The 9,535-nt window shown below is 51.1% G+C and overlaps 1 pseudogene; it reads left to right on the forward strand.

Annotated features, from left to right (window-relative positions):
• The first annotated feature begins 281 nt into the window (after nt 1-281).
• LOC102441983 overlaps nt 282-9,535 on the forward strand; it is an 82,512-nt pseudogene continuing 73,258 nt past the window's right edge.

Genomic DNA, 9,535 nt, shown 5'->3' on the forward strand with positions numbered 1-9,535 from the left:
TGAAGGGACAGAATGAAAATGTGGCTGAGAATAGGCTCTGGAGCCAGGTGTCCTGCTCTTGCATTTACCTATGTGCCTTTGGGGCCTCAATTTCCTAATCCGTAAAAAGGGATTAAACATAGTACCTCAGTGAACTGTTGTGAGCACTGAGTTAATCAGCATATTCTGAGTTAAAGAGCAATTCTAGAGCAAAGAGAGTGCTCAATAAATTATAGCATTGTCAGTAGGAAGGGATTTTAGGTTGGCAAGTGCCTTGGACAGATTTGAGCTTTAGGAAGGTCATGTTGGAGGTGCTGCGAAGGCTGGACTACCATGGGTAAGACCGGATGCAGGGAAGCCAGCTAGAAACCTAGTGTAGTCCGCTAGGCAAGCCGTGCTGAGGGCTGAACGGAGGCAGTGAGCCGTGGATAGAGCCAGGTTGGGAAGGGCCAGGTTGGAGAATTTAGAGAGGGTAAGGGAAAGGAAAGCTCCTTGGAGAAGAGGGCATGTGACTGGGCTTGAAGGAGGACTAGGGTTCGAATAGGCAGAGGTGGAAGACAGGCATTCCGACAGATAAATGGGGCACACAAAGGCACCAAGTCACCCAAGTATGGGGCATAGTCAGGGAAGGAGAAATACTCGAATTTACATGGAGTGTAGGACTGGCACAGAGGGTGACTGTAAATTGGGACTGAAAGTTAGGTTGGAGCCATGGTGCGAAGGCTTCCATGCCAGGCTTAGGAATGCGCACTTTATTTGAGAGGCCCCAGGAGCCAGTGCAGGCTTTGGACATAAAGAACAAGAGAACACTTTGCCATATAGAAAGGTCTTGCTGACACTAATGTGTAGGTGGAACAGTGCAGAGAGCAGTGAGTTAGGAGATGACTGATGGTCCGAGAATAAAAAGTAATAAAGGCAGTAACAAGCGTGTTTGTGGGGAGAGGGGAAAGTGAATGGGGAGATGTACATGGGAGTTGGACCTGTTAGGACTTGAACTGTGCCCTATGGGAATGTGTTGGCCTGGGTTAGTGAGGGGGTGAAGTGAAAGTTGGGAGGGGGAGGTTGGGAGAAAAGAACAGAATTCCAAGATTTCTCCAGTGTGGATAGATGACCAGAAGGAACTGGTGCTGTAACAGAAACAGTGAAGACAAGCTCGCTCCACACCTAGCACAGCTCTGGCTCATGGTCCCAAGAAGCATCTGAGGTGTGTAGTGGCTCCAGAGCGTTGGGTGCTGGATACACTGACGGTGTGTTTGCTTCTCGGCCATCTACCGGTCCCCACAAGCTGAGAGAATGTCTCCCTCTCATCATTTTCTATGGAACAGACTTAATTATGCCCTAACAGGAGATGAAGGAAAGATCAGCACGCAGCGGTTTATTAAGATTGATGACAAGGTTCAAACCGAGGTAACCCACCCCGCTGGCTTTATGGATGTAATCAGCATTGACAAGACCAGCGAGAATTTCCGTCTGATCTGTGACACCAAGGGCCGCTTTGCTGTTCATCGGATCGTGCCTGAGGAGGCCAAGTACAGGTTGTGCAAAGTGAGGAGGGTCTTTGTGGGCACAAGAGGAATCCTTGATCGGGTGGCCTATGATGTTCACACCATCAGCTTACCTGGATCCCCTCAAGGTAAATGACACCATTCAGGTTGACTTGGAGACTGGCAAAATGACTGATGTTATCAAGTGTGGCACCTGTGTATGGTGACTGGAGGTGCTAACCTGGGAAGAACTGGCATCATCACCAACAGAGAGAGACACCCTGGAGCACTCAGCCAGCTCAAGTGCAGCATCATGGGAGTTGTGGGGTCAGCAGCCAGGTTAGGGGATGGGAGAGAAAGGGAAGTGAGGACAGGCAGTCATGAGCACAAATCACTAAAGAGAAAGATAGGAAGGATATCATTTCAGAGGGTTAAGAAAATAATTTCAAGATGAAATAATTCTTTACATTCATATTATAATTTATAAAATACTTCAAGTCCATAATTTTCACAATATTTAAGGAAGTCAGATGGAGGCTGTTAACCAGTGAGTCTCTGAAGGATGCAGGGCCAATCCATGTGCTGATGGATGCCCACTTCTGGGCCACTGCTCTCCCTGCACTCTCAAGCTAGGGGTCTGGGGAGACATTGTATGTTTGCAGGTCATGGTGGGTAGCCTGAGCCTAGGGGAGGCTGAAGATACACAAATACACACTCACAACTGTAGGGATGGAGGTCAGAATCGAGGCGGCATCAGCTGGGGGTGGGGGGAGAAGGGGGCTCTGCTTTTGAGGTGGGAGGGCAGGAGATGGAGGCTAGAGATACAGCCTGTAGAGGGGACACAGCCAGCCGACACTGAAAACACCCCGATGGAAAAGTCATAGACGTTTACGAAGCCACACACCCACAGCGCACGAATGACCGGGGCTGGGCTGGAGAGGACAAGCAGGCTGCGGCCCCAGAGCTTGGCTACAAGGTGAGGTCAGAGCCACCTTTATTGCGAGTGAACAAAGGGGTAAAGAACCCTCTCCTGAGGCCCTGGGCATAGAAATCTTGAAGGTGGGGAGCATGTCCTTTGTACTTCACACCCCAGCCCTGCGCCTTCACCCACCCTCACCTCTACTTGGTCTCTGTCGGGGTTCTGGGCAGGTCTCTTGATCCAGCTCTGGCCCCAGGAGACCCGATCAGCCCCCATAAGAACCAAATTGCTCCAGGGGAGTGTGGCCATCACTGGAGGTGAAGTGAGGTGGCAGTGGTGGTGGGGACTGGGGATGGGCCCTGGACGGGTCTTCCCTTTAGACCAGCCGTGGGCAAACTACGGCCCGCGGGCCGGATCTGGCCCGTTTGAAATGAATAAAACTAAAAAAAAAAAAAAAAGACCGTACCCTTTTATGTAATGATGTTTACTTTGAATTTATATTAGTTCACACAAACACTCCATCCATGCTTTTGTTCCGGCCCTCCGGTCCAGTTTAAGAACCCATTGTGGCCCTCGAGTCAAAAAGTTTGCCCACCCCTGCTCTAGACACAGGAGAATGAAGGTGTGCGATAGAGGTTCTGCCAGAGCTTGGCCGGAGAACAGAGACCCCCACAGAGGTGACCTCTCCTTCTGAGGCCATGTCTTTGATCCGGGAATCCAGGAGGGTCCATCCCATGGGCCGGATGGTACTTCTTGGCACTTATTGGCAATTCTGAATTCCACGCTTCCATCGGTCCAACCTCACCGACTGGAACTCCAGGAATCTGCCCTCCTCACTTTCGGGAGGTCATCCAGTCCTGGTGGCTGCAGTCCTTGAGGGATGGAGTCCACACTGTTCTTGTTCTGAGACCAAAGTCTGCGTTTGGGCAAAAGAGGTCACAGCGCCTCACAGAGCGTCCTGCCTCTCCCCCACGCCAGTGTGGCCTCCAACCTGCGTGTCGCAAATCAGGCATAGGCGCTGCGTTGGGGGTCACAGCCACCGTCACGGACACAGCTGGTGGGGCATGTGGGGATGGGTTCCTTCCCAGGACACGCGTGCTCTTTAGCTCAGGGTCTGGGTGTTCAGGTCTCTCGCTGTGGTTGCCTCCCCCTGCGCGTGACCAACTGTCCAGTCCTGGGACTGAGGGGTTTCCTGGGACACAGGACCTCCAGTGGGGAAACCTGGAAGTCTCCGGGAAGCTGGGACAAGGTGGTCATGCTGCCTCACTTCCACTTCTGGAAATTTTCAGAGGTTAGATCTTTAGATTCTACCGGCACAGCCTGCTTTTCCTCTGGGATGATGCCCCGTCTCGTAGGTAAAGGATGAATTCTAAAGCGCAACACCACTGTGTAATGTAGAGGCCCAGGTTGAAACCCCCTTTGTCACTCCCTGCATGTGCAAGTTTGGGTGAGTGACTTCATATTTCTGAGCCCCGGTTTCATTATCTGGGATAAGGTTGACAACACATCTCACAGGCCACAAGGCCGAATGAGACAACGTTTGTCAGTCAGGCGCATAGAATGGCCCAGGCACCTGTAGGAGATAGTACATCTCCCTGTCTCCTCCCTCTCCTGACTTGCATGATAGTGATACCCATTCTGCAGATGGAGGAGGTGAGGCTGAGGAGTAGGAATAATTCACTCTGAGTCAAAATGGCAGAATCAAAAATCAGCGACAGACGTGCAGCTCTTGTTTGCCATCTTCCTACTTGGGATTAAACAAGCTGTCTCATCTGCAGTGGCCCCTGGATGAGGGGAAGGGACCTTTTCATTTATTTGTTTCATTTATTTCATTTATTTGTCCATCCATTCATCCATCCATTCACCAAGCCATCCATCCAACTACGCGTGCCAACCACATGCCAGGTACTGTTCTAGATGCTGGGGATCAATTGTCACCAAGGGCATAGACTTTCTGCCTCCATGAAGCTTACATCCTGGTAGGGGAGACACATGTATGATGTGAAGAAGTAATAATCACTCTGAAGGGAAAACAAGCAGGTTACAGGGTAGAGAGTGGAGGGGCCATGGGCATCATTCTACTGGGGTGGCGAGGAAAGGCCTCTCGGAGGGGTGACATTTGAGCTTCGGCCTGAAAGAATGCAGCTGGGAACTTGTGGCCTGCAGTCTCCTCCTCCTGGAGCTCCCAGCTCAGCCCAGCTGCCCCAGGGTGGAGTCAGCTGCGGAGGAGACAGTGAGTCCGGTGTGGGCTGCACAGTAGGTGGGAGTGCAGCTGTTTCCATCAGCTGTCCTTCCACGGCGCGGACTGCGTTGCTGGTCTGAGCTTTCAGGACGAGGGAGGAACCCAGGCTGGAAAATTAGTGTTGCGGGTCAGATTGCATATGAGGATAATATAAAAAGGCTGCCTTGCTCCACTTGGGGACACTCTACATTTGGGGACAAGTCACAGTGTGTTCAGTTTCCCTTATAGCTCTTCTTCTTTGGCATTGCCTTTTCCTTTAAGAAAAAAAATACAGCCCTGTTTGGATTGCGTGGTAAATGATTTATGAACATTATTCTTCTCCCTTAGTTCTACCTGTAGGAGCTCCAGCCCTCACAATCCTTTTCATGTTGATTAAGTACATTTGAAAGCAAAAGGAGACTCTGAAATTGCTTCACAATATAGACTAGTGGCTTCCCTGGACCCGGGAGGCATTCCTCATCTTCCCTTTGAAAGAGCTCCTTTGCAGCTGGTTAAGCAGCACATCAGCCCAGAAACGGGGAGCCAGTCTGTGTGTGCCGAGGGGGCAGATGGAGCGTGTTCTTTCTGGAGCTGGCAGTTAGGGGTTTGAGATCCTGGGATCCCCGGGTGAGGAGCGTTCCCGGAGTCATCCTTCCAGTCCAGGTGTGACTTTACCTGGCTTGGCCCTGGCTGGTCAACCCTGGTCAGGAGGATAAGAGCATGTTCTTACAGGACCTGTCCAAGCTCAGTGTTTTCAGGAAACCCCACTGAATAGGGCATGGGAGAGGCATGTCCCAGCCATCTGTGTATACCCCAGTCACATGAGCGGTGTGTGTGCAAAGGAAACACGAGCCATAGAGCCAGCAGCCAGCTGAAGGTCCTCTTGGCTTGTTCTATAGTTAGGGCAGGACCAGCGGCCTTCCCTAGTTGCTCCACATCCTTGTTTATTGCTGTGTGATGGAGATCTTGGGCACGTACTCTAGGGAGGTGCCTAATTAAGGTCTAGCCTCAGAGCTCACTTTGACCTGGTCTGAGTCAACCTGGAAGGTAGACTTAAGTAGATTCTGTTTCTACTGCATGTTCAGTGTCTTGAACCCCAACCTGGCCCAGGGCCCCTTTCCACAGGTCTTCACGTCACAGATGAAGTATGTCCGTTTTCCCTTGGTCTGCTGCAGAAATAGTGACGTCCTCTTTCCAGCCTCCTTGCCTCACAGATGTCCCTGTGAGTGGCAGTCAGCTTCCAGTCTTTCAAATTCAGGCTCTAAGGGTTTATTAGAAGCTCCCATCTTCCAAAAGTTATTCCCTCTGGGGCCTCCCTCTGTGTATGAACCCAGCTCCCTCCTCTGGCCCTTCCCAGGTGGATTTCCTTAGTCATGCCTGCTTTGCTGCTTACCTTCTGGGTGACTTTGCAAAAGTCCCTTCAGATCACTGGCTCTCCATTTCCCATTCATTAAATGGGAATCAGACCATTTGAAGAACAAAGGAGACTCCAGTTTTGAAAAATGCTTTGTAATTGTGTTTATTATCTCCTCATGACAAACATTAAAGACACTTAAAAAATGTAAACATTTAAAATTCTACTGTCTGGCTACATGCACTGTGGGACATGGGTGAGACGGTGCACACAGAGGGAAAGACCCCGCCCATTCGTGTGGAAGCCTGAGGAGAAATACTGGTTGTGCCAACCCAGCCTCAGTCCTCCCAGCGGAAGGAGGGACTGAGCTCCTGCCATTGTCTGTCCCTCACACCAACCTTGAGATGGTTTGGCCCCAGCTGAGCAGCTGGTGGAAGTGAGACCCAAGGAGATAAGTGAGTTCCTCGGGTCACAAAGTCAGCAAGTGATGGGGCCGAGGATCCCACCCAGTTCTGCCTGACCCTGACGTCCCTGCCCGTGTGATATGTCAGCACCCACCTCCTGGGCCGCCTTGAGTTCAGCTGGGCCTCCATCATTGGCCTCGACTCACTGCCACCTCCAGATCCTACCCCCCTTCAGCTGTAATTCTAACTTTAGCAGTTTACCCCTGGAGCTAAGCATTTACCCCTCTGAGTCTCCTCGCTCCCCACCTCTCCCTCTCTCTCTAATGCGCACACCGGGCAGGTGCTCATGAAGCACAGATTAATGCGCCAGCCCCTTCCTGGCTGAGAGCGAGTGAGCTCTCTACATTGTGTGTCTGGGAGGGCAGCTGATCCTGGAAGCGTTGTCCATCTGAGCAGATTTACTCCCCTTCTGAGTTTTGCCTGGGCTGGCCCTGCCTCTGTGCAAGTTGAGTCATGCCTTGGGGTCAGCCTGGGAGATCTGCACCCTGGTGATCTAGCCCCCAGTTAACTGCAGACACAGCCTGTGCCTGCGGGTACTGGTGTGGTGAGGGGTCCTCATCCCTTTGCCAACACTCAGAAACACGTGTGCACAGCGTCCCTCCCCAACTCTCTCTCTGTCCCTCTCTCCCCATCTCTCCTCTCTCCACCTTGATGTCCCACTTAAGCTTCTGTCCACTTCCAAAGCCCCCTCTCTCTCCAGAGTGGCTCAAAGGGTCTTTTGAGCGGGAGAGCGGGGAGGTGGCAGAGTGGGAGTGTGTGTGTGGGTGGAAGTGTGGGTGAGCAGGCACTCCTGGGCCTGGGAGGAGAGATGAAGCTGTGAGCTCCCCAGGGCTCTAAGGGTGCGTGGCTGTGTACCTGGTGACTTTTGAACCAGCTCCAACCAAGAGAAATCTGTGGTGGGAGAGCCTCAGCGAAGGAACTAGAATCTCCATGAAAACAGACTTGGGTTGGAAGCTGTCTGCTCATGTTGGCAGTGTTGCGCGTCCTGGAAGGGGAAGGCCGCGCCTTCCGGAGCAGTTGGGAGGCTCTCAGATGGTCCAAGTATCAGCTTGCTAGTAAGGGACTGTTTTCCCCACCAGGAGGACGGGCTGTGGGATTAGTGCAGTAGTAATTGGTTTTCTAATCAAGGCTGGATGGAAAGAAAAGCTGGGAGCTGTGGGAGAGCTCTGGACCGTGAGTCAGGGCCTTGGCAGACAGCGAGTGTGATACAGCTCCGAGACTCTAGCAGACCTGCCACCTCCAGGCATTGCTTATAAATGGACAGAACTTGCCCGAGGCTCTCAGCCAGGGAAGCAGGGTCTGAGCCAGGATGTAAACTCTATTTTCCACTCCCTGGTAATTCATGAAAGCCGGAGGGTAGAGGTGAAAGGGGCTTGGAATGTCCAATAAAGGTTGGACCACTCTCGGTGTCTCCCCGGCCTGGGCAGTCACACACCCGGCTCAGCTGTTTAGTGTCTGCATCTTGCTTTCCAAAGAAGCTGGGAAATGGTTAAGAAGGACCTTTCCAGTCAGTCTGCTACTGAATTAAGTTGGTCAACTGTGTTCCTCTTTCTAGATTGACTTATGGACCCCATGTCCTCACTGGTTTTGGAATGTAGAGAACGAGGCTTTTGCCAGCTGCTGAGATGCTTTTGTGTTAGATGAGTACAGGGATGCATCTTTCCTCCCTGGTGTACAGGGAAAGGGTAAGAATTTGTATTGGGTCCAGACCCCATCATGTCGTCGTCTCTGCTCCAGAGAAACCCTCTATGGTGCTGCGTCTGGTGGTGGCAGGAGCCAGAGGGTAGGCAGTGAGGGGAGAGCTGTGGGTTCGAATCCCTCTGCTCCTGATAAACTGGGTGACGGTGGGCCCCTGACTCTGACCATAGACAGCGTGAGGTGAGAGGAGAGGGAGAAGGAGAAAGAAGCTCGGAGGCAGTGCTGGTGGGGCTGAGAGGGCAGAAAGGTGGCTGGGAACCCAGGGTGACACTTCTCCTGCAGCCTCCATCCCTTCTTCCTCTCTAGCTAGAGGCCAGGGTACTACTGTCATTGTTGCTGGGTAGGTGTGTGTCTCTCTCCCCTCCTCCCCCCATGCTCTGCCGTCTTAAAACTGTGAGTGACATGGACAGAACTCCCAGAGTTCTCTGTTGACCAGAGAGGCCATGATGGGCTGGATTGGGAAGTTCTGTCCAGAGAGCCTGACTGATCAGAGGAGGCAGCTCCTCCCGCCCTCTTCCCTCTGCTAGCCCTTCGGCTCAGTTATGGGCTAGTAATGGAGCTGCTACTGCTGGGGCTGTCGTTAAGGAGCAAGTTGATAGGAGTCTTCCCCTGCTGACCACATGCAGGGTGCACATGGGACAGGGTTGGGCTTGAAGAACATTCAAGGCATGTGTCAGTTAGAAGCTGAAAGTAGCAGCAAATCCAACCCAAAGTGTATTAAACAGTAAGGAATATGTTTTCTTATACATTATGACATTCAAACCAGGACTGCTCTGGGGTTGGATAAATTCAGTGGCTCAATGGCATCAACAAGCCCCCGGTTCTTTGTCTGTCATCCCCCGGAGATTGGTTCTGCTTGCAGCCTAGGTCTCCTCTGGGTCATACAGTGGTGGGCATTGCACCATGTCCAGGTTTGCAATTAGAAACAGTAAAGTGAGTCAGCTGTAAAACGGAGGGGCGGGGGGTGGGTAATGGAGGCTGTGACAAATGGCCTGTTGCAATTCACATAAAAATTTTAAAAAGCACCTGCAAAATATTTTCAGTAAAGTCAAGAGACAAATGAGAAACTGGAAAAAAAATTGCAACTCACATCACAGGGCTATTCTCCCTAACATACAAAGAGTTCCTAAGAATCAACAACAAAATACCACCAATAGAACAAATGGGCAAAGAATCTGAACAGATTCACAGAAAATACAAACGGCTCTTAACATGTAAAAGGATATTCAGTCTTACACATAATACGAGAAATGAAAACTATCCTGAGATAGCATTAATCATTCATGTATTAAATGAGCAACATTCAAGAAGTTTATGACACACTGTATTGACAGGGGCAATTTGGCAATATCAAAATTATAAATTATTTGCCATTTGACTCAGCAATTTCATAATAGGGAATTGATTTTAAGATAT

Source organism: Myotis lucifugus, unplaced genomic scaffold (genome assembly GCF_000147115.1).
Source record: "Myotis lucifugus unplaced genomic scaffold, Myoluc2.0 scaffold_382, whole genome shotgun sequence".
NCBI lineage: Eukaryota > Metazoa > Chordata > Mammalia > Chiroptera > Vespertilionidae > Myotis > Myotis lucifugus.